Genomic DNA, 26,749 nt, shown 5'->3' with positions numbered 1-26,749 from the left:
AAAATTCAGGGCCATCTTTTTCAATGCGCTATGTAATTTTTTTCTTCTTCATCACTTTCAGCCCTGAGATATACTGTTCTGCAGCCGATGTGCCCTTCCCCCAACTGACCTAAATCTTATACATTTCTTAACTCAATCAGAGATCTTGATTTCTGTACTCCCTCTGAATACACGTCTGCAATCCATGCAAGAGATACACTTGTGTTAGCAAAAGTTCTTGTCTGAAAATGATTTGGAGACGTGGAAATTCTAAGAAGCTCAGAGACATCATGTAAATGTAAAGAGATAATATACAAGAGTTCTCTCTATTTAGGGTCTGTTAGGGAAGTAAAGGGTTCAGCAAGAGTATTTGAACCTTCTGGTTAAAAGCTTAAAAGGGGTTAGAAGAAGGTGAAATAAATTGGAATAAAACTCAACTTCTGGATGTTTCCAGGAAAAAAATAAGGAATAAGAACCTACGGGACAAGATATAAAGGTGAGCAGGTGGGGAAAGGGAGAAATATGATTTATTGTGTCCCCTTACCTGACTGTACGTTCTGTGAAAACAAGGGTGATTGTTGGTTTGTTCACTGTAATATCTCCAGAGCCTAGAACAGTACCTGACAGGTTGTTGGTTTGTTCACTGTAAAACATCCAGAGCCTAGAACAGTACCTGACAGGTAGATGTTCAACCAGTACTTGTTGAGTGAATGAATGATATTGATAGACTAGAGGCCCAGTGCACAAAATTCGTGCACGGGACGGGGGTGTCCCTCAGCCCAGCCTGCACCCTCTCCAATATGGGACCCCTTGAGGGATGTCCGACTGCCTACCGGGATCAGGCCTAAACGGGCAGTCAGACATCCCACTCACAATCTAGGACTGCTGGCTCCCAACTGCTCGCCTGCCTGCCTTCCTGATTGCCCCTAACCACTTCTGCCTGCCAGCCTGATCACCCCCTAACCACTCCCCTGCCACCCTGATAGATGCCTAACTGCTCCCCTGCCAGCCTGGTTGCCCCTAACTGCCCTCCCCTGCAGGCTTGGTCGCTCCCAACTGCCCTCCCTTGCAGGCCTGGTCAACCCTAACTGCTCTCTCCTGCAGGCCTGGGTCCCCCCCAACAGACCTTCCCTGCTGGCCTAGTTGCCCCCAACTTCCCTCCCCTGCCAGCCTGGTCACCCCTAACTGCCCTCCCCTGCAGGCTTGACCGCCCCCAACTGCCCTCCCTTGCAGGCCTGGTCCCTCACAACTGCCCTCCCCTGCTGGCCATCTTGTGGCGGCCAACTTGTGTCCACATGGGGTTAGCCATCTTTGACCACATGGGGGCAGCCATCTTGTGTTGGAGTGACGGTCAATTTGCATATTACTCTTTTATTAGATAGGATAGTAGTAATCCTTAAGATAAAATATAATGAGAGATGGGAATCCCTGAGTTGACTCTTTTGATAAACCTGTGCTTTCAACCTTTGCCCTCTTATCAAACTACTCATTCTTTCTCACTCCTCACAAGTCTCAGCCAGAGTAGGATGCTAACCTTCTCCCCCACATCACATGGAGAACTCGAGTGCAGAGTTGTGTCTCCCATTACAGATGTAAAGGAATACCTGCCAACATCTCCCCACTGGCACAACAGGTCAACTTTGCAGTCCAACTGCAAATATCCCCACCTTCTAGAAAAGAGCATTACCTGGAGCCTGGGCTTTTAATAGCATGCTAAGCTAACTTTCCACTTACAGGGTCAAAAGGTCACAGCATAGGCACCAAAGCGTGGTACTTAAGACATCTTCCACTCTCACTGAAAATGAGTGAGGAAGAGGTTTCTTCTTCACTTAAAGTTTTCTTCTTAGAAAACGTCCTCATTCAACTGCCATTTCTCTGCCCGTCTTGACAACCACTATTGCCTTCAGAAGTGCCCTGTCAATAGCACAACATGAGCACAAGGCCATGAGATAGGCTTTATCTCTCCCTTACGCACTCAGTAAATCTGCCTTGATTTCCAAGCCTGCTTCCGTCACTAAGCCCAAATCACTTAACCCCAGGGCTCAGCTTAATTTATAAAACTAGAGGTCAGGAATAAATAAACTTAACAGTTTCTTCTAGTCACAAATTCTTCAAATCAATAGGTAATTAAGAAAGGACTCCAAACAATAATCTTTCTTATGGTGTAAAATAATGGGGCTAGTTAATTCTTTCTTGTAATCTAATGGTGCCCCTTATTTCTTTGACCAATAAATAACCAAATGTTTACTAGGCACTCACTACAAGCGTAGCATTGCACTACTCTGATGTTCCAGAACTTGTATTTGTGAATGGTACCTACTTGAGTTTTGATACATGTTTTGGGAATTTCAGGTTCTTGCTCCAAATTCTGATAAATTGTATGATTTGTTCATTTACCAGTTATTCAAGAGATACTTAAGAAGCCAGGAGCATATTGATTAACTCTCAATAAAGAAAGATTGATTTGACTACTTTATAATGGAAGGTTAAGTTTAGCGTTTGAGATTTGCTTAACTTTATGGACTACAATAATGGATAGACAAGCTAACTAGTGATCAGAACTTTCATTTACAAATGTTTCAGAAACTAAATGTCATCATAACGACCACTGGCTGAGCACTTTCTATGGACCAGTGCTATATATTCCACCTTCAAAATAACCCCCTAAGAAACGGATTTAGTCCCACAGAACAGACAACAAAAGAGGTAACAGGTTTTAAAAGATTGCACAGTGAGTCACAAATTCCTGACTAAAGCTGTCATTCCCAAAGGTCATAGGCAATTTCCTACCAACATTCTAATTTTCTAAATTTCTGTTCATCAGATTCTCTTGTGCAAACAGCTTCACAATTAAAATGCAAACTTATTCAATGGACAGTTTGTTCTTGGTTGTTACTCTGAGTAGCCAGTTGCTGCACAGTATGGGGAATTTTTACTGAATGAATGCAGTTTTTGCATTGTTGATAGCATCAAATTTGAGAGTTATCACAGTGAAGATCAGTGTGTCCTTGGGAGAGAGCCATGGTCATAGAAATTGCTTCTTCCCCAAGCAATTAACGGGGTGTCTGGTCTGTTCGCCTTCAGGGTTTGGAGTAAGACCCATCTGTTTGTGCCCTTAAACAAATGGCCTGATGGCAAAATTATCTTCAGTTCCTCAGATGAATACATCTAAATAGGTTATTAATTGTCCTTAAAACAGAAAACCCTTTATCTCATGTTTAGAAACCTTTTTTTAAAGCCTCGTATAGTCAGATTAAAATGTAATGTTTCTAAAGTTAAGCTTCAAATTGCCTTTGGAACAATAATAAACAATGTCACTAGAAAGGGAAGAAAAATAATGGAAGATAGTAGTTTGTTAGTGGGAAATGGAATCCCTAGCTCCAACACAACCTGGCTGACAGCACCAAACCCTTTAATGGAATTTCAGTTACAACCAGAGAAACAAATACCATCAGCTGTGTAGATTGTTGCAATGTGGGAGGCAGGGAAGAAAAGTGTAAATGATTTAAAAGGAATTACAAATTCCAAGGGAAAATGATAAAACTGCAAATGTACAGTTAGATGTTATTTGATACAATTTTATAGGATTAATATAAATGGAAATATTACTGCAAGTTCTAAGATCATTATATTATGCCTATTCCTGACTAGCAATATATTAAATATATCAGGTGGGGCAAAAGTAGGTTTACAGTTATTCATATCAATTAATAAATAATACAAGAATAAACTCTGCGTTTCACATACTCACAACTGTAAACCTACTTTTGACCCACCCTGTATTTTATTAAAAGGCATGGCCCATGATAAAGGTAAAGGAAATACTGCCTCAAATTCTAAAAAGTTAGAAACCTAGGAAGATGGGAATTGTTTTGAATATCTGGGGAAAGGTTGATAAAGTTGTAAAAATAATGTATTTAACACTTACTGGGTTTCAGTCTGGGCCGGGTTTGAAAATACATAACTAAGAAAAACCTACTAACATGAAGGAGCTCATCTACCACTGGGAAGGAGAGACAGAAAGAAAAAGGAAGCTAACAAATATTGGGTACTCTGTGTACCAAGGATTGCACTAGGGGCTTTGCAGACAATAGCTCATTTCTTACCACCTGGACAGCTATTCCCATGTTGCATTATTTTCCCAGCATTATTCACATTTCACACAGAGTTCACCAAAGCTCAGAAAAAGTGGTTATCTTTCCCAGGATCACATCGTAATGTTGTTATACTGGCGTTTAAAACCATGACATCCGTTCTTTCCACAAGTCAAACAAATGCCTGCAACAACATATAACAGGCTGGAAGTCAAGGGTTGCTTAAAAGACAAACTATACTCATGAATAATCAGCTTTTCACTTACATGGAGTCTCCAAAAAATCTGCAATAAAGAAATTGATTAGTAATGATTAGAGATGTGGCTTCAATTCCAAACTAGGGAGAATAAGGCACTGTCACAACCGACAGGGGGAGAAAAAAGTTTTCTTCCACGTAACAGAGTCAGGAGACATCAAGGAGTTATATAAAATAACATCAAAGGTCAAAGTAAAATATGTACTTATTAGTCAAAATATGTTATTAATTTGTGTAAATAATTATTATTTCTGAGTGAATGAGTACAGGAAAACATGAAGACAGCTTGGGCACAACCAATTTTCAATAATGGGCAATATATTTACAAATTCACATTGTGAGAGCCAGAGGATTTATTAATAGCAATGTTGAAATGCAGCCAGCAAGATATCTAATAGTAATATAAAATCTGTGCAAAAACAATTTAATTCAACCCAAAAATATACTGAGTGATAATAAGTATATTTTAATCTATATTAATGACGTCAATGAGAACACTGGGGTTTGTCAATCTGAAACATTTTTCAACTCTCTAGAATGTATTCAGCCACAGCCCATCTCAATTTGGATTCTAGTTTAACAATACTAATGGGAGCTCTTTGCCTTAATTTCAGCTGTTTCATGAAAGAGAAAATGCTTTCACAGAACAGGACACATTCAAACACCTTTCAAAATGTGATTTAAATAGACAGGAAGTTTATGGTAGTGCTGAGATACTTTCACCTGTCTTCAAATTTCCAAGAATGTTGTGGGTATGTTTTATTTAATAGGTACAGGCTGCACTCCGTTGAATCTTGAATCCCATCCACACTGAGCGCTGTGGTCTGCTAATGCAGATATTCAGGGACAACTGCAGAAACATCATTCATGTTCATCAAAATCTGCACATCTCTTCCAAAACTGAATTTATTCTCAGTGTGCTGCACCGTTCTTAAAGACACAAAAATGCTATTGGTTTTAAGACAACTCAGTAACAGGACATGAATAAGCTTGCTGCATTGGGCAACCACATTTCTCACTGGAAGCTAGTACTACCTGCACCCTAAGCAATAATTTTAAGGTGTGTGAAAAATCCTTGTTGCTGTTTAGCTTTTTAATACAAATTCAGCTTCAGTGTGTCAATTTAGAGAAAAGTGCAAACAAGCAGGCAGTTGACTCAGAGACCTTTAAACACCACCAAGTCCTGATTAAACTGCTTGTTAAATGTATTCAACAAACGTTTAAGGTAAGACGTGTTATAAACTAACCAGACTGAACACAGATCTATAGAACATTCCACCTAATAACAGCAGAATACACATTCTTCTCTCGCGCACATAGAACATTCTCCAGGATAGATCATATGGTGTGGCCATAAAATAAGCCTACAAATATATATTTAAAAGAACTGAAATTCTACAATGTATGTTTTCTGGCCACAGTAGAATAAAACTAAAAATCAATAACAAAGAAATTTAGAAAATCACGAATATGTAGAATTTTTTAAAAGCACTTCTAAATAACCAATAGATCAAAAAAGCAAAGAAAATACATAGAAATACGTTAAAATAAAAATGCAACATACCCAAACTTACAAGATGCAGCAACATCAGTACTTAGAGGGACATATATAGCTAGAAACATCTATATCAAAAAGAAGAAACATTTCAAATCGCTTACCTAACTTCCCACTTTAAGATACCGATGGCAAGCGTAATGAATAAAATAATAAAGATTAGGGCTAAAATTATTTTTTAAAACTACTAAAGTTTTAAAATTATTTTTTAAAACTACTACTATTTTATTTTTTAAAAATAATAAAGATTAGGGCTAAAATTATTTTTTAAAACTACTAAAAATGACATAGAAAAAAATCAACAAAACCAAAGTTGTGTGTTTGAAAGGATCAAAAAAATTTTGCAAACTTTTGATATATTGGTCAAGAAAAAAAAAAAAAGACTCAGATTACTAAAAATCAAGAATGAAAGGCCATTACTACCAACTTTATAGAAATAAAAGGATTATAAAGAAATACTATAAGAACTGTATGCCAACAAGTTATATAATCTAGATGAAATGAACAATTTCTTAGAATACTGATTCAATAAGAAATAAAAAACTCTGGATAGACTTAAAATAAGTACGCATATTGTATTAGTGATTTTAAAACCTCCCACAAAGAAAAACCCAGGCCCAAATGGCTTCACCAGTAACTTTTATCACACACTTAAAAAAGAGTTAATGCCAATTTTTCACAAGCTCTTGCCAAAAAATGAAAAAGAGAGAATCATTATTCACACTTTTTAGCATCACTCTGACACCAAAACCAGACAAGTAAAAAAATGAAAACTATGGACCAATATCCCTTATGAATATAGAGGCAAAATCCTCAGTGAAACACTAGCAAACGGAATCTAGGAACATATAAAAAAGACTGAAGCCCGGCCAGTGTGGCTCAGTGGTTGAGAGTGGACCCTTGAACCAGGAAGTCATGATTCGATTCCCAATTGGAGCACGTGCCCAGGTTGGGGGCTTGACCTACGGTAGGGAGAATGTGGAAGGTAGCCAATTGATGATTCTCTCTCATCACTGATGTTTCTATCTCTCTGTCTCTCTCCCTTTCTCTCTTTGAAATCAATAAAAACTTATTTTTAACAAATAAAGACTGTATACCATGACCAAATGAGATTTATCCCAGATATATGTTGATACAATATCCAAAAATCAATTCATGTAACACACCATTTAATAGAATGAAGGACAAAAAACACATGATGATCTCAATAGATCCAGAAAAGTATGTGACAAAATAAAATACCCTTCATGATAAAAACACTCAACAAACTAGGAATAGAGAGAAATTTCTCAACTTAATAAACCACATTTACAAAAACCCATAGCTAACAACATCCACAGTGGTGAAAGACTGGATGCTTTCACACCAAAGATCAGAAACAAGAGGTGCTCTCACCAGTTTCATTCAGCATTGTCCTAGAGGTAGTAGCCAGAGTAATTAGGCAAGAAAATGAGATAAAAGTCATCTAGATTGGAAAGGAAAAAGTAAGCTCTCTCTACTTGATCTTGTACATAGAAAATCCTAAGGAATCCATCTAAAAAAACTATTAGAACTAATAAGTGAGTTCAGCAATGTGACAGGATACAAAATAAATACACAAATTCAATTGCATTTCTATGCACTTGCAATTAAAAATATGAAAATGAAATTAAGAAAACAACTCCACTGACAATAAACCAAAAAGAATATATTACTTAGAAATAAATTTAACAACAGTTGTATAAAATGCATACTCCAAAACTATAGAACATTGTTTAAGAAAATGAAAGAAAATCTAAATAAATGGAAAGACAGTCCGTTCATGAATCAGAAGACTTAATAGTGTTAATATGGCAATACTCTCAAAATGTATGTATTCCTAATATGTCTAACCAGAAATTACTATTAGCCTCCAAAGCATTCTTTAAAAGTGTCATCCCTTTGGAGAGCCTTCGGTCAATCATGGACAAGCACCTGAACTGTATTCATCCATAAACTTCCACAACAGCTTTGCACACACAGAGCCTGCTCTGCCTCCTCACCTGCAGCAATTCTAGTAAAGGTTATTTTACAATTCAGAAGAACACTTCAACATCAGCCAGTCCAAACACTGTTAAAAGAATTTGTTACAGCTCCTCACTATATTCTGGCTTGTGAATCTTGGGTATTCTGGCCTATACTTTGAAATTTGCCCAGGCTCCTGGTATAGGGTTACCAGATTTAGCAAATACAAACAATATAAAAACAAAATGCCAGGGTCAATTTGAATTTTAGATAAATATCAAATAATGTGTTAGTATAAGGATGCCCCATGCAATATGTGAGGTATATTTGTAATTTTTAATATCGCGTGAGATACCCTCATACTAGCACGTTACTTGTTATTTATCTGAAATTCGAATTTAACTGGGTGTCCTGTATTTTATCTGGTGACTTTGCCCTAGGCAATGGTCGGCAAACTCAGGCTCGCGAGCCGCAGCCGCGGTTTGCCGCTCTGTTGACCAACAGGTTTGCTGACCACTGGGATAGGGACTTAATCACAAGGAACAACAACAGCCTGTAATTACTAAAATCGAGAGTCTAGGTCAGTGGTTTGCCGACCACTGCCCTAGAGGATAGAAATCAGACTTCCCATATCTCCAGAACCATCTTCACTCAGCACTGATGTCATATTGCCTAAACTTACATTTTTGTAAAAATGCTTCCTGTAATGCAGTCTATCCCTCTCTTACTCTATTTGCTTAATCCTAGCTTTGTTCCTCCTAGAGATTTTTGAAATGAGTTCTGATTACCTCTGCAGATTTCGCTCCAGCTCAGCTCTTTGCTTTAAGAGAGCCAAGTCTCCACCAGTGGTTCCCAACATAAATTATTCTGGGGTCTTGGGAGCTATCTAAATTCTCCTCCACAGGCTCCAGGACTGAAATAGAAAGGACGAAATAATAATCAAGATACATCCGCAGTCACAGAACGAGAGAGATGCAGCAAGTGCAAGGCAGTGAATATTTTCTCCAAGACTGTGGGGTCGGAATACATTCCATCAGCGTCTACCAGAGGTCACAAGCTCACAGACCCAGACATGCTTTATTTGGCCCACACAGTATAATCCTCTACAGTATTGTTTAGAATTTTCTATTAATTGAAACATAATAATCAGGACACTCCCTTAAAACTCTCTCCGTGGTTTCTCCTGAAAAATAAGACACAGCAACTCTGGGCCTGCATCTCTATCTGATACCCAGAGACTGGAGCTGAAGAGCCACCCAAGAACCCTAAAGACCCCACCACTCACTACTGTCTCACCTGCATCCCTCTGTACATAGGGCTGCCTTGGTGTCTGTGACTCTCATCCAAACTCTTACGTTTCACAAGCCCATCCACCTGCAGAAGTCTCGTGTGCTACTTAGGCATGACTCACCTGGCAGATCCCCACCTCATTTGCACAATGTCCCACCTGGTCAGAAGATTATGTTAATCCAGATGTAAAATAATGTTGAACTCCACACAAGATATAGATAGAGCTTTGCCTATGAGATAAGGACAAAATATGCTGAGGAAAATGTGTACCAACTTATAAATCAAGAGAGAAGTGTGGGGTTTAGAATCCTGTAAGTACTGCATGTTAAATGAACAGTGTTACATTCAAACTCAATGGAACAGAGCTTTCTCTATTATTAGAGTAAGAATAAATGCCACCATTGCTCCTTAGTCAAAAGAACTGTAGTACAACTATTTTTTTTCTGCTCAAAACAGTGTTTGTAAAATGTACATCTGTCAAAATTTGAAGACAACCAGAAGTAAGCATTTAAATCAGCAAATTTTCATGTTGAAATTCACTGACCTGATCATACCAATGGAATAATTCGTAAACACTGCATACCAGTAACAGAGCAGACTGGAACATAGACTCCTAGTGTATGCAGCACATTATCTCACATTTACTCCGCAAACTTCCTAAACTTGCAACCTCACAAAAGTTCTGTTATCCAAGGAGCTTAATAGAAGATGATTCTGGCCTTTTTCACAAGTCAGTTCATACAACAAAGTAAATTAAAATTATCTAATTGGTGTTAAAGAAACAATTATTTTCTTTTATTATAACAGCCATATATAATTAATTGGGTCCATGACTCAGGATATAGTATGCGTATCCATTTTCTTTTCTCATTTATAGAAAGTCGTGCAATCTTTTTCTCTTTTCTTTTTTTAATTAAATTTATTGGGGTGGCATTGCTTAACATGAACATATAGGTTTCAGGTGTGGGTTTCTGTTACAAGATCTTTAGATTGCACTGTGTGCACACCACCCAAAGTCAAATCTTCTCCCATCTCCGCATATTAGAACCCTCTTCACCCTCTACCCCCTTCCCTCTGGCAATCACCACACTGCTGTTTGTGTCCACAAGTTTCAGTTTTATATCCCACATATGAGTGAAATCATATAGTTCTTTGCTTTTTCTGATTAACCTATTTCACTTAGCATAATATTCTCAAAGTCCATCCATGTTGTTGCAAGTGGCAGTATTTCATCCTTTTTTATGGCTGAGTAGTATTCCATTATGTATATGTACCACATCTTCTTTAGTCAGTCCTCTATCACAAGGTACTGGTTGTTTCCATATCTTGGCCACCATGAATAATGCTGCAATGAACATAGGGGTGCATATATCTTTAAGAATACATGTTGTCAATGTTTTCGGGTATATCCAGAAGAGGGATTGCTGGGTTGTATGGTAGCTAGCTCTATTCTTAATTTTTTAGGAACTCACCAGACTGTTTTCCATAGTGGCTGTACCAGTCTACATTCCCATCAACAGTGAATGAGGGTTCCCTTTTCTCACAACCTCTCAAACACCTGTTATTACTTGTCTTACTGATAATAGCCATTCTAGCAGCTGTGAGGTGGTATCTCGTTAATAAAATTTACAACCCCCTGGCTAGACTCACTAAGGGAAAAGACCCTTATAAACAAAATCAGAAATGAGAGAGAAGTCACCACAGACATCACAATACACAAAGGATTATACTAGAATTTTATGAAAGACAATATTGCCACCAAATTTAACAACCTAGAAGAAATGGACAAGTTCCTAGAAATACATAACCTTCCTAGACTAAATCATGAAGAATTGGAAAATCTAAGTAGACTGATCAGCAGTGAGGAAATTAACCATCAAAAGTCTTCCCAAAAAATAAAAGTTCGGGTCCAGATGGCTTCACCAGTGAATTTTACCAAACATTCAAAGAGGTTTTAAAACCTGTCCTTCTCATACTCTTCCAAAAAATTGAAGAAGAGGTGCTTTGATTTTCAACAGAACCAGATATAGCCTTTTCCTGTAAAACTGGACCAGAATCAGGTTTTCTTCTCTCCTTTTCTACATTAGTTTCTTTTGCCTTTCCATTTTTCCTTTCCTTTTCTTTTAATATTTAACTTCAGAGACTTCTCTAAAACAAAAAGTCTTTTATTTCTATCAGAGTTAAAGCAGAGTTACAGATGGCTTTTTGTCTTCAGGGAAGGCTATTTGAGGGAGAGAGTGTCAGTGACCACTCATGCCTCTACCCTGCTCATCAGCACCTGGGTTTCTCTGTTCCATTTGCTTTCTATTCTCCCTGGCTGAGTACTGGCAGGTGTTTGATCCCTCTGCATACCATGTCCTCGAATGACATGGTAGCTATGGTCCAGAGAGACAGAACTCCCAACTCTCCCCCTTAAAGAAATGTGCTAAAATCCTACACATGCGACTTTAAATAAAATTTTAAGTGGAAACACCATCTTTCACTAATTTATCATCTCAACCTATTTCCTCCCTGCCCCAACCCCAACAATAGCAATTTGCTTAACAGTTTTAAATTCTAAGTGGCAAACTACTGCTAAAGAAAGGACTAAATACATAGCACTTAGTATATTATGTTCTGTTATTTACAACTAGAGGCCCAGTGCACGAAATTCGTACACAGGTAGGGTCCCCAGGCCTGACCAGCGATCAGGGCCAATCGGGGCCTTCCAGCTGCTGACTGGGGCCTTCCTTCATTCTATGCCGCCCCCTGGTGGTCAGCACACATCATAGCGAGCAATTGAACTTGCAGTCTCCCGGTCAAACTTCCAAGGGGACACTTTGCATATTAGCCTTTTATATCAGTGTGTGATATTGTGCGGCCCTGCCCACCTGCGCGCATCCCACCCACCGGCCTGCTGCTCCACCACACTCACCGCCCCACCCACCAGCCTGCTGCACTCACAGCTGCATTCGCAGCCTGCTGCACTCACAGCTGCATTCGCAGCCACGCTCGCAGCTGCGCCTGCCTCACTGCACCCCGCCTGCCCACCCACCGCTCTGCCATGCTCGTCCCCTGTCCACTGCCCCACCGTGCTCACAGCCACGCCTCACCGCACCCCACCCGCCTGCCGCTCTGCCGTGCTCATACCCCGTCCACCCACCCACCACCTCACCGTTCCCACCAGCCTGCCACCCCGCCCACCTGCCATCCACCAGCCTTGCTGGGATGGGAGCCTGTGGGCCGCGGGGGAGGGCCCGAGAGGTGCTCCACGCACCTCATGGTGACTGGTCATTTGGTCGCTTTGGCCATGATGCCTCTTGGCCTTTTATTATTATGATACTAGAGGCCCAGTGCACAAAATTCATGCACAGGTAGGGTCCCTAGGCCTGGCCGGTGATCAGGGCCAATCAGGGCCTTCCTTCCCCTGGCTGCCAGCCAGGGCCTTCCTTCGTTCCGCCGCCCCCTGGTGGTCAGTGCACATCATAGCAAGCGGTCGAACTCCTGGTTGGTCAAACTCCCATGGGGAAAATTTGCATATTAGCCTTTTATTATATAGGAGGATATATATATAGATATATAGATAGTACTATTTCAATTAGTTTCCTGAATATATAATTCTAATCTACTAATTCTGTAATAAAGATCGACATCTCAAAAATAATAATTCCTATCTTTTTTTTCTTCTTTCCCTCATCTATTTTACAATGAAACTATCAAGAGAGAGAACAATAGATGTGCATTAGTTTCCTGAAGCTGCTGTAACAAATCAGCACAAACTTGGCAGCTTTAAACAACAGAATTGTATTCTCGCCCAGTTCTGGAGCTCCAGAAGGTTGAGACCCAGTAGGGCCACAATGGCTGCTCCAGGGGCTCCCAGGGAGAGTCCTTACTTGCTTCTTCCAGCTCCTGGGGCTGCCCTGGCCTTCCTGGGCTTGGGGCTGCATCATTCTAACCCATCTTCACATCAACTTCCTCTCTGTTGTGTGACCTCCCTCTGCTCTCTCTTATAAGGACAGGTGATGGCACATAGGGCTCCCTCAGATAATTCAGGGTTAATCTCCCCATCTCAAGATCCTTAACTTAGTTATATCAACCAAGGTCTTTTATCTGAATAAAATAACATTTACAAATTACAGAAATTGGGACTTGATATCTTTGGGTGGCCATTGTTTATCCTACTATAAGATGAGTAAAGTACTACATGTAAGATGTCTTAATTGGCTGCAGAGCACTAGCCAGCCATATGCTATCTTTCAACTGTATAGCTTAATGCAGATTCTACGTTCTTATTAATATAAACAAGCCCCAGCTGAAACAGGCACCCTCAGCATTTAGGAGCTGAAAGATTCCAGATACTTAATCTGGAAAAGCACCTGGATGGCAAAGTGTCAGACTAAATAAGGAAATATTTCAATGGGCAAAACTATACCTCTCAGAACCTGGGGAAGACCCAGTCCGGAAGACATTCCATGAATAGGATAAAGTTCTATTGTTGCAAAACCAACAAGCCTGGTTTTGGAGAGGAGAGTATAATATATTGAAATATGATCTACTCATAACACTCTGGTTGGTTGGAAATGAAAGAAAAACGAGGCAACAAAATATCCTTTCTGGGACACCACCAGAAAAGTGAGGAGCTAAATGTTGAGCATCGAATGACAGCAAAAACCAGTACAAGTACATTTTTTAAACTTAAATGGAAGAAATAAGAGTATAAGGGAGTTGGGAATGGAATTCATTTTTGGAGAAAATTGAGGGAATATAGAGTGTATGATTAATCTGGTCAAGCATTATCTAAGATAGGTCAAAACCACAGACAAACATTTGAAATATGTGCATTCCAGAAAGAGCGAGGAATTTAATATATTACCAAAGGATTAAAAGCAACAGGAAAAAGCTGTCTTCAAGTGAAACCATGAGAGCATTTTTTAAAGGTCATACACTGGCTTTGTTGCATTAACTTTAAAAGAAGGCAAATAAAATACAATTTATTTTCATCACTGTGGACAGGAAATATGTAAGTAAGAATTTTTACTTTCTTATGGAGCTCCGATCAAAGCCATCTTATCATAGGCAGGAGCTGGAGAGATACTCTTCAACCCACCTGGAAAGTTTACATAACTTGCTGCTCAGCCCCCTTCAAATATTCAGGAAACAAACTCAAATATTTTATTGAGTTTCTACCCCTTCTTCTATATCTAATCTAAATGTGCAGCCTAGAAAGGAAACAGTCCGGTGATAACATCATCCAGCCATCATAAACATAATGTTGACAATGCAAAAGCTATGAGGTGAAAAGCCCTGAAATGTAATGGCAGTAATGGAATTACCAGAAATTCACTAGGATGGTAACATTACCTGACATTCATTGAGTGCTTACTATCAGGCACTATGCCAAGGACTTAAATGATTTAAGTCCTTACAAAAATCTAATGAGGAAGTTACTATTTGCATGGAAATTCTAAAGCAAAGGAAAATGAAGTGAAGATCCCAAGACTGAAAGGAGGTGGGCCAGGATTCAAGCACAGAGAGTCTAAATCCAGACAGGAATTCTTATCTATTGCTGCACGGTGCTCTACCAGGCATCTCACACATATGAAGATACTCCTCCCAACCTCCCTGGGACGCAAGTACTATTAGTAAACCCACACAAAAAGATTAGGGAACCCATGGTCACACAGTTAGTAAATGGTAGATCAGCATTTCAACACAGCAAAGGAAATTCTAAAGGCAGCATATTTGGCAAGTACACCAACTAGTGACTTATGGCATCCTAGATAATAAAAGCCTAATGTGCTAAGTGTCCGGTCGTCTGGTCGGCCATTCAACCAATCAAAGCGTAATATGCTAATGATATGCTAAGGTCATTCAACTGCTCGCTGTGATGTGCACTGACCACCAGGGGGCAGACAGTCGACTGGATGACCAGTCGCTATGACGTGCACTGACCACCTGGGGGTAGACACTCCGACTGGTAGGTTAGTTTGCTGCTGGGGTCCAGTTGATCAAGACTGAGTGAGAGGGGCCAGACATACCCTGGAGCCCTCCCACGGTCCCTCCCCAGCTGGTCAACCTCCCACGTCCCTCCCCGGCCCTGATCATGCACCGGTGGGGTCCCTCCGCCTGGCCTGTGCCCTCTTGAAATCCAGGACCCCTCAGAGGATGTCGGAGAGCTGGTTTCAGCCTGATCCCGCAGGCCAGGCCAAGGGACCCCACTGGTGCACGAATTCGTGCACTGGGCCTCTAGTATTTAATAAGACTTTCTCTGAACAAGTATAGAGGGGGAATCCAGTCATCTAATCTGCCATTTCCCTTGACTTCTAAGCGTAATATCCCTATGCCAGTTCCCCAGCTTTTCAAAGGGGAGGATTAGGTAGCATGGTCATTTTTAATACATTTTTAATACTGGGGAAAACAGTGCCAGGTTTCCTAATGACCTGATGCTCTAAGGGCAAGAATATATGAGGAAAGGACTGGAAAGCGGCATCCATTAACAAGTCAGGAATAACACAAGCACCAATAATACAACTCACTTTCCCACCGCTGCCTCTGTTCAGTCAGGTAAGAACTGACAAAAAAAATAAAGGCCATGCTGCCAGCCATCATCTGAGGGGACTTCCAGGTGCATCTAAGAGGCTGCTTGCTGGCTAGCACAAACCTAAAGACAGAAGCCAGCAGACTCCAAAGATAGGAACAAAGGACCAAAACAGAAATAAGCCACAAGTAAACCAAAAAGGGTGTGTGTGTGTGTGTGTGTGTGTGTGTGTGTGTATTTATACATATTTACCCTCAGAAAGTTCATAAAGACAATCTGTTGCCTTGGCTTATAGAGCTAAGTATAACCATGAAGAATGTTTCCTCTAGTTCTTATGAATTCAGAGCTAGGCTCAAGTTAGGGCAATCACTGCTCACCTTTTTGGTTTCCCTTTAAAATCTAGGATGGGAAAGAGAACACCAGCAGGGAGAGCACGGTGGTGATAGATGGGGAAGGGCAAAAAAATGCCTTAAAGTACAAACTAGATACTATGCAATTTTTCTTCCTATGGTCACACATGTGCGCGCGCGCGCACACACACACACACACACACACACACACACACACGAAGTGCAAAAGGACACTTTATATGAGGGTGCAATACAATTATCTGCCAAAATTCAGGACAAGATTCATATGGGAGAAGAAAAGGAATCTACTCAGCATTTACTCAGAAAAATAATATCCAAAATATGTGTGACCAGTAGATACAACCCATCTTCCTGTTTTAGAATTTTCAATAATCCATTGTATTTCTTATATGTGCAGAGAGCAATGTACAGAGTAACCCCTCCCCCACAAAAAAATGAAGAGTGAGGCAACTGAAAGAAAAAGAACTGAAGGGCAAATATGATATTACTGTCCAGACTTAAAATGTAATTGTTTTAATAAATATACAATGTTTAAAACAATAATAGGTCCACTCCACATCCCTTGTTCCACTTGGTACTCTTACTAGTCTCACCTTTTATTCCCAGTGCCATCCCCGCCGACATCCCTGCCACCACAGGAAAGTTGGGGTCATGGTATGAGAGCAGTCTTGCTATATAAATCAAAGGTAGAACTTTCTTGCCCAATCAATGACTTCTATATCTACACTATAAACTCACAGGGATTTAACCAGAGCCAACAATCATTAAGCTTTACAAACAGCTGTGTTCTAGCCCTACAATGTGCATCAACATCTCAGAATTAACACTGCCTATGTAAGGATAAAGTTAACAAAAAGAAACATATGATGGCATATTCAGCTGAGAAAAATTAAATAGGAACCCACAGAGTTTTGGCAAAAATAACAATTCATGAATAAAACATCTGCATAGTATACTGCCTCAGAATGAATCAATCATAATAAAGGCTTCTATGACATAGGATAATATGCATGTATTTAAACTTTTCTTCTTGACAAATGACAGACTATCATCAAATCCTTCTGTATTCACTGAAAACACATTGCCAGTCTAAATGCTGACAACATCCACTGCCTCTTCATATGTGTGGTAGGGAACGGGGGAAGGTTCCCTACCACGCAGAGGCAGTGGATACTGCTCCGTTCATGCTTAGAGTACAGTTTTACACACACACAAAATAAAATTAAAAAGGAAAAGGAAATCTGCAGAAATAGCTAACTCTCTTGGGGGGGGGAGGGGAGGGGAAGGAATGTGGTGTTTAGATAAGCAAGTCTCTAGTCCATTCACCATATTGCATATAAAGATTTATCTTAAAGATTTCCAAAAATAAGGCTATGGAATCATATTAACAGAAAGCCACTCGATACATTATTATTTACATTCTGCTGACTTTCAAAAAGGAATTCGATTTCATGTACAATAAAAGACACATCCAATCAGAGCTGACAAACAGCAGTTTGGCGCAGCGGTTATGAGCTCTGACTCTGGAGATAGGAAGGATGGGATCTGAACTTCTTCACTGTAGCGGACTAGCTGTGTGACCTTGAGCAAATTATTGCACATTCTAATCCTCACTTTCCTTGCCTGTAAAAGTAAAATGCTAACACCTACCTCATAGGGGACTGTGCGAAATAACATATGAAGCGCACATACAGTGCCAGCACTGTGCTAGTGTCCAAATAGTAAGTGCTCAAGAACCTGCAGGTGCTGTGAATTTTGTAAGTAATAACTGGTGGTGGGGGTGGTGATGGAAGAGGGCATAGAGAGGATAAATGGTGTTGAAAAAATAAAAATGATAATAATAGAAAAAATTCAAGGACTTTTCAAACTATCAAGTTGTCCTTGTTAACTATTCAAAAAAGGAAACATCCATATGCTTTCACTAACAAATATGTGCATGACAGATAAAAATTAAAGAACCTGACCCCTGCAGGAAAGTCATGTCACTTTTATACAAACACTAGGGGCCCAGTGCACGAATTCATGCACCTTGAAAGGAACTGTGAGCCACGAGGCTGCAGTGGGCACAGAGGCGGGTCTTGGCCCATCCTCCGTGCCCCTGCCCAGCCCTTCAAGCCGCAGCCCCCAGTCTCCTGTCTGCTGGCATCTCCGCTCCTGCCACCGCCGTTCCCAGGTGCTGACAGTGCTGGCACTGCTCGCACCGGCTGATGGTGCAAAGTGAACTGGGCCAGTACCAGCAGTGGGTGCAAGCGGCAGCTGCTGCCCCAATCACCCCTCAGGAGCAGAGGGAGATGGAGAAGTCCTCAGCGGCAATTGGGACCAGCAGCTGCTGCTTGCACCTGATAACAACACTGAGCAATCAGGACTGGCGCTGGGCACTGGCAGCAGGTGCAAGCGGGCGGCTCCGGCACCGGCAGCAGGTGCGAGCAGGACCAGCAGCAGCAGCAGGTGCAAGAGACGGCTGCCGGCCCCGATCTCCCCTCAGGAGCAGGGGGAGGTGGAGAAGCCCTGAGGGGTGATCGGGGCTGGCAGATGCCACTCACAGCCGCTGATGGTGCCGAGAGATCAGGGCCAGTGCCTGGCACTGGCAGCGGGTGCAAGCGGCGGCTCCAGCGCCAGCAGTGGGTGCGAGTGGGGCCAGCACCGGCAGCAGGTGAGAGCCCTGGGCGGGACTGCGGCGTGCAGGAGCAAATAATTTTCAGTAACCACCACAGGCTCACCACGATGACAGTGACTGGTGCCCCGCCTTGGTCTGGCGGCCCCGCACACCTGCTTCACCATCCCTCCATGGCCGACACTTGTCATGTTCCATGCTCTGCCGCCTGTTGCCGACGCCTGCTATGTCCCATGTGCACGCCCTGGTGGTCAGCGCACATCATAGCAACCAGTTGTTCAGTTGTTCTGCCGTTTGGTCTATTTGCATATTAGCCTTTTGTTATATAGGATGACCTATAATAAAATCCACAAACATGAGAGAAAAAGTGGTTCAAGAATTAACTTTGGCCTGGCCAGTTTTGCTCAATGGTTATAGTGTCGGCCCTCGGGTTCAATTCCCTGTAACCCAGTAATGGCATGTACCTTGGTTGCAGGTTCAATCCTGGCCCCAGTCTGGACATGTGCAGGAGGGCAACTAATCAATGTGTCTCTCTCATCTCTCTCTCTCTCTCTCTCTCTCTCTCTCTCTCTCTCTCTCTCTCTCTCTCTCTCTCTCTCTCTCTCTCTCCCTTTCCTCCTCCCCTCCCTCTCTTGCTTCCTCCTCCCTTCCCTCCACTCTCTTTAAATATCAATAAAAACAATGTCCTCAGGTAAGGATTTAAAAAAAAAATTAACTTTGCATTTATTTCAAGGGCCTAAGCAACTGAGACTAGAGTTTTCTATCATGAAACAGATAGCAATGACTTTGGTCTGAAATATTTTAAGAGCAGAAACTACCAGCTTTAATCACAATTTCTATTTTTAAAAACTGCATCCTCTTGTGTCCCAAGACTGAATGAGCTACAAATTGTTTCCTCTGAGAATCAAGCAAAAAAGTTATTTTATATTATGCATCTAATTGCTGAATATTTTGACACAGGGGATATTGAGCTTTCTGAGAGTAATTAGCCACTGAATTCACCTGCCTTGATTACAACATGGAGGAAGACGCTTATCTTTCAATTAACTTTGAGGGAATGGCATGCCTACAGCTCTTCTAAAAGCCATATGGGCTTATTTGGTGAAGTTAAAAATCAAGACACCTAGAAGTCAGTATTATTTTATATTTTCGAGGATCAGAATTTGACCTACAAAGGACATATTCTTACCCACTATCATTCTCAGAATGGTCTTACGTGACACAGACTCTGTAGAAGCATTAACAGCTTGTGATTGATGCTGAATTATAGTTGGCACTAAGATGATTCTGCTTGTGGATTAGCCTGTCCACAGATGGACTGGCCAATGTTGTGTAAGTCCTTCATTGCTGCTGAACATCTTACTGAAATAGACCAAGCCTGTTTATCTTCATCCAAAACAGATGATGACTCAGTGAAGGCTACTGAGAAGGTTGTACATTTTGAATGTGCACCTAGCAAAAGGACAGATCTATAATCAGGGAAAACCAAAAGCCACCCTTTTAGAAAATAGTTTAGTCTAAACGTTGAGTCCATCCAAAAGAAACTGTAGTTGAGGAACAAATATCAGAGCCATCATTTGGAACAGGATTTTGACTGTTCTCATACCTTCGGGTAGTACAATAGGTATTTCTCTTTTGACTTTCAAATAACATCTCCACTTTGAGCTGTGACTAAAAGGAGAGGTGTAATGACTATGACTACAAGGAGGTATTCCCAGGCAGATAAACCACTACCTCAGAGTGTACTTCTTAATGGTCTAGTGGAATGGTGTCAACCTAGACAAATTTCCATGGGTATTCAACAGGATGGTCTCCAAACCTTCCTTTTCCACCATTTTCACCATATATATATATATATATATATATATATATATATATATATGCAATTAAAAAAAAAAGATACAGGTGTTTTAGTTGCCTTCAAGATAAATATAAGTCAACAGTGTTACCACTGCCAAAAAAAAAGTTAAAAGCAATCTAAAATTACATTGAAAGAGAAAAGTGTCTAAACTAAAGCAACAAAATGCAATCTTACTTTTCTATTATAAACAGCTTTGACCACCACAGGAATTGATGAGTTCGGTTGTGGGTGCCACATTTAAGAAGGTCATTGACAAGTTGAAATATACTTGGGGAAGGTGACAAGAACCTTAAGGAGTTTGAAAACCAGGTATGAGAAAGGACTGAAGGAAATTAAGATATTAGTCAGAAGAAAAACCTTTGAAAGAACAGGCCAGTGGTGGTGTTTTCACATCCTCATTGTAGCTAACCCAGGGGCCATTAACAAGAGCTGAGGGCAGAAATAGGGAAAGCAGAACCCCACCACCACCACCACCACCACACACACACACACACACACACACACACACACACACACCATAACTCCTGAGCGCTTCTGTACTCAAATGTCACTTAAGGTCTCTATTGCTACTAACAAACCACCCCATAACTTAGGGGCTAAAACTATCTTTTCTGTCTCATAATTGTGCAATTTGGGCCAAGCTTAGCTGGACAGTTCTTCTGCTGACCTTGCTGGTGGTCACCCAGTGGCTACATTCAGCTGGCAGATTGGGGGCTGGGTTCAGCTATGACTTGGGCGCACTCGCCCTCTCTCTCCATGCAGTGTTAGGGTTTCTTCCTCTGCACATGGCCTTCCAGCAGGGTAGTCAGACTTCTTTAATAGCATGTAAGGGCCTGCAAGAGACTAACAGCTTAGTCCTAGAATTGACACTGCCTTGCTATTGCCATGTTCTATTGATTAAAGCAAGTCATAGATTCAGACCAAATGCAAGGGAAGAACATGACACAGGGAGACATGGTTCACTGGGGTCACTAATGGTACAGACTACCACAGCTACTACCTCTCTGACTGCTAATTGATTTCTCTGCTCTACCGATAACTACTTAGCCCACCCTCCTATGCCCTCAACTGTGGCCTCTGGAACCCTGGAGATCACGGGTTGCCCCATATCTTCAGTGTCTTTCCTGAACAGTGATTTTCACTTCCTTGCCTGCATCTCCTTACCTTAACTGAAACCTGGCTATCCAAGAGGAGTCAGGTCTGCTAGAGCTGTCCAGTCTCTCAAACATTTTCTTATTTCCTTCCTGATATCTGCCACCTCCCACATTTAACAGGTGACCTGATTCCATATTTCACAGAGAAAACAGAAAGCACCCATAGCCATGGATCGCCCCTCAACTTCCTACAGCATCTGGGCAGCCCCTCCGGCAAGTGCAATCATATGTCCACTCTCCTTCCTGTAGCAATGGAGGGATTGTCCTTCCTTCCATCGAAAGCTCAAGATTCCTCCTCTTCAGTAAGATCACAGACTTCATCTAATCTCCTTTAACTCTGCTGTCTCATCACTTTTCCGACCTTCACCTTTCCTTCCTCTCCAGACTCAAACAACTTAAAAACAAAGAAACTTTCCGTAGATATCCTCTTCCTCTCTAGCTGCTACCTTCTGTCTCTTATCCTTACAACCAAGTATCTTGAAGAAAAAGCAAGTGTCTTTATCCTTACTTCCTACTCATGTGCCTCCCAACCTAACCTAATCGGCTGAATCTGTACTTACTAATCTTACCCTTGTGCTTCATGTTTTCAACCTAATGAGCTCTCAATCTTCTTCACCTTCCATTAGTAGCAGCATGGGACACGTGAAACCAGGCCTCCTTCTTAAAACGCTCTCTGTGCTTAGCAATTCTCCTAGGTCCCTTCCTACTTCTCCGGTTGTTCCTGCTTAGTTTCATTTAGAGGCTCCCTCTCCTCCTCCACCCAACTACAAATGTGGAGTCCTCAAGTCGTGATCCTAGTACTCTCTTCCTCGTACCCATCTCCCTAGGCAATCTCACCCACCAGCACAGCTTCAAAGAACCAGAAATGCCAAAGACTTTCACAGCACAACTGCCACCCACATCTTTCCTTTAAGCTCCACGTTTGTACATCCAACTGTCTTCTTGACATTTCTACTTAGATATCTCACTGGCATCTCCAAGACTCAAATCGTCATCATCTCCCACTAACCCTGCCTCTCCTTCAGGGTTCCCCATCTCCTAAATGACTTCATTCATCCAGTTGCTTAAATAAGGTAGTTTGGAATCTTCCTAGATTCCTTGCTCTTTTTTACTTAAACATCAAAGCAACTGGCCCACCGAATACAGTTGATCTTTGAACAACAAAGATTTGGAGATTTGTGACAATTTGAAAAAACTCATAAACAACGTAACATGGAAATACATTAAAAATTAAGAATAAGTTGAGTATGTCACGAGTGCATAAAATTTATGTTGATACCAGTCTATTTTACCATTTACTACCATAAAATATACACAAATTATAAAGCATTAAAGTGTATTGAAATTTGTAAACACAGACCGTACATGGTGCCATTTGCAGTCCAGAGAAATGTAAACCAATGTGAAGATGTAGTATTAAATCATAACTGCATAAAATTAACTGTAGTACATACTGTACTACTGTACTCCCGTATAATCTCACAGCCACTTCCTGTTGCTACTGCAGTGAGCTCAAGTGTTGCCAGTAATCTCTTAAAATGCTAGGTAATGTTAATCCATCACATGAGCAGTACACATCTGGAGTTCTTGTGTATTTTTCACCGTGTTTTGTGCAATATCGCAAATCTTGAATAACACCATGGGAGCCATACAAAGTGCCACTAGTGATGCTGGAAGTGCTCCCAAGAAGCAGAGCAAAGTCATGACATTATAAGAAAAAGTAGAATTGCTTGATATGTACTGTAGATTGAGATCTGCAGCTGCAATTGCCCACCATTTCAAAATAAATAAATCCAGAGTTAGGAACTCTGTAAAAAAATGAAAAAAAATCCGTGCAGCCATCACTGCAGTTACACCAACAGGCATGAGAGACTTGCACTTTGTGAGAAATACCCTTTCAACTCATACTGAAAATGCAGCCTCTGTGTGGGTGCAGGATTGCCATGAGAAAGGCATACCGATAAACGCTAATATAATGACTTCACATTTCTTGAATCATATGTTAAACTAAAGCAAAATAAAGGTGAAGGATCCAACGCTGGAGAATTTAATGCCAGCAAAGGATGGTTTGATAACTTTAGAAATAGGTTTGACTTAAAAAAAAAAAAAAAAGTCCAGATAACAGGAGAAACGGCTTCAGATGACCAACAGGCAGCAAACGAGTTCCCAAACACAATTAAGAAAATCACTGAGAAGGAAAGATATCAGCCTAGATAAGTTTTTAATGCGGACAAAAGTGCCCTATTCTTGGGAGGAAATGCCACATCAGACATTTATTGCAAGGCAGAGAAGAGAGCTCCTGGATTTAAGTCAGAAGGGTTAGACTGTACAAACACAGTCCAGTTTAAGTCCAGGACTGCTCTTATCTATAAAGCTGCCAATCCCCAAACTTTGAGGAAAAAAGTTAAACATCAGCTTCTAGTCTGGGTTGTACAACAAGAAGGCCTGAACAACGAGAATCCTATCCTCGGTTGGTTTCATCGATGCCTCGTCCCTGAAGTCAGGAAGTACCCTGCTTCCTGACACTGCCTTTTAAAGTTCTTTGGGACAATGCCTCTGGCCACCCAGAACCTCGTGAGTTCAGCAGCAAAGGCATCAACGTGGTCTACCTGCCCCCAAACACAAAGTCCCTATTTCAGCCTCTAGATCAGGGGGTCATAGGACCTTTAAGGCTCATTAGACATGATACTCTGTGGAAAGGACTGTCAATGATTTGGAAGAGAACCCCGACGGAGAGAACACCATGAAAGTCTGGAAGGATCACACCATTGACGATGCCATCGTTGTTAATAAAAAGCCAGGAAAGAGAAATTCCTGCTGGAGAAAACTGTATCCAGATGTTGTGCATGACTTCAAAGGACTTACAACAGAGTCAATCAAGGAAATGATGAAAGAGATTGTGAATACAGTATAAAAGGCGGGGGGGGGGGGGGTGAAGGGTTTTCAGATATGGATCCTGGAGAAATTCAAGAGCTAAGACTCCACACCAGAGGGCTTAAGAGAAGACGACTTGATAGAGAGCAGTGCTTCTGAACCATCGCCAGGCAACAAGGAAGAAGACGTAGAAGCAGCAGGACCAGGAAACAAATTGGCATTAGACAATCTGGCAGAATGGTGCCGATTAGTCAAGAAGGATTTTGACTTTTTTTACGACATGGACCCTTCTAGAATGTGGGCACTGAAACTAAAGCAAACACAGGAAAAAGGACTGGTATCACATAGACACATTTTTAGAGAAATGAAAAGGCAAAACTGTCAGACAAAAATTAAGATGTATTTCTGCAAAGTTACACCAAGTGTGCCTGACTCTCCTGCCTCCTCTTCCACCTCCTCCACCTCTTCCGCCTCAGTCTCCCCTGAGACAGCAAGATCCACCCTCCCCTTCCTCCTTATCCTCAGCCTACTCAACAGGAAGACGACAAGGATGAAGGCTTTTATGAGGATCCAGTTCCACTTAATGAATAGTAAGTAATCATTGTGCCATACAGTTAATAAGCTTGTATCTGTTGTGTATTTGTGTGGAAATCTAAAAGCTGTATGCCAAGAACTTCATGAGACTTTTTGTGTCATTATCACATCACTGCCTAAGTAGTAGTTGTGTAGAACATCATGTGCAAGACATGTATGGAAGTGGATTGCCTACCCTTACATAGGCATAAGGTGAGTGATATTTAATGTAAAATGAAAATGTGTTAGTTTTCTTTTTTTTTAATACTGTTTTATGCCTTGCTTTCAAAGAATTACATTACTGTACAGCAAGCCTCTCTCTTCCTCTCTTGTAATTAGAGAAACTATGTATTAGCCTATCATCACAGGTAAATGGTTTGTATTTTTTTAAAATCCTTACCCGAGGACATGCTTAGAGAGAGGAAGGGAGAGAGAGAGAATGAAACATCAATTGGTGCCTTCTGTCCATGCCCTGAACAGGAATCAAACCCACAACCCAGGTATGTGCCTGACCAGGATGAACCCGCAACCTTTCAGTACTTGGGATGATGCACAACCAACTGAGCCACTCTGGCCAGGCTATTTTTTTTAATGTAACATTTCCAATGATGTATTACGAATATGACTGTAATACTATATGCCATAAAATTTTTGTAACGATTCATTCATTAGTATATAAGTTAAGCTACCATGAAGCAATCATATCGATAACACTAGGCAACCATAAAGCAAACATATTGCTGCTTCTTTGTTATCAACTCATGTAGCTACTGACAGAAAAATGGTTCATCTTGTAAACAAATGATGTAAATTTACAGTATGGACAAATACAGTACAGTAATGTCAATGTATTTCCCCTATGATACCTATGTTCCTAATAACATTTTCTTTTCTCAGTTTAAGGATACAGTGTATAATAAACACAGTGGTGGGGAAAAAAGTAGGTTTACAGTTGGGAGTGTGTAAAACAGCTTTTTCTTGTATTATTATTTATTAATTATTGTATTATTTTCCATATGAACCACTGTAAACCTAGTTTTGTCCACCCCTGTATAACATACAACATATGTGTTAATCAACTGTTTGTTATCCCTGAGGCTTCTGAACAATAGGCTATTAGTGGTTAAGTTTTGAGGGAGTGAAAAGTTAAACATGGATTTTCAACTGCATAGAGGCTGGTACCCTAACCTGTGAGTTGTTCAAGGGTCAACCATAGCTAACCCAATTACTTCCAAGTAATTGCTTACAAAAGCAAATCTACTAAATACCATTCAAAAATATCTCCTTGTTCTTAACAAAACAGTATTTTTTAGAAGGCCCTGCCAGATCATGCCCCAGCCTGCCTCTCTAGCTAAACCTCAAACCACTTGCATTCCCTCCTCACTCAGCTCCAGCAACCCTGACCTTCTCTTTGTTCTTTTTTTTCATTTGTCTATTTATTGTTTTGTTTTTTGTTGTTGTTTTTATTATTGACATTATTACAGATGTTCCCCATCCCCCGCCCTTTGCCCACCACCCAGCCCCCGTAGCCTCCTCCCGCAGCCTTCACCACATTATTGTCTGTGTCCATGGGCTATGCATGTATGTTCTTTGGGTAATCTTTTTTTAGTTCTTTAAATATGCCAAGT

This window comes from Eptesicus fuscus, chromosome 7, assembly GCF_027574615.1.
Source record: "Eptesicus fuscus isolate TK198812 chromosome 7, DD_ASM_mEF_20220401, whole genome shotgun sequence".
In the NCBI taxonomy this organism is placed as follows: domain Eukaryota; kingdom Metazoa; phylum Chordata; class Mammalia; order Chiroptera; family Vespertilionidae; genus Eptesicus; species Eptesicus fuscus.
Note: the sequence above shows the minus strand (reverse complement) of the source record.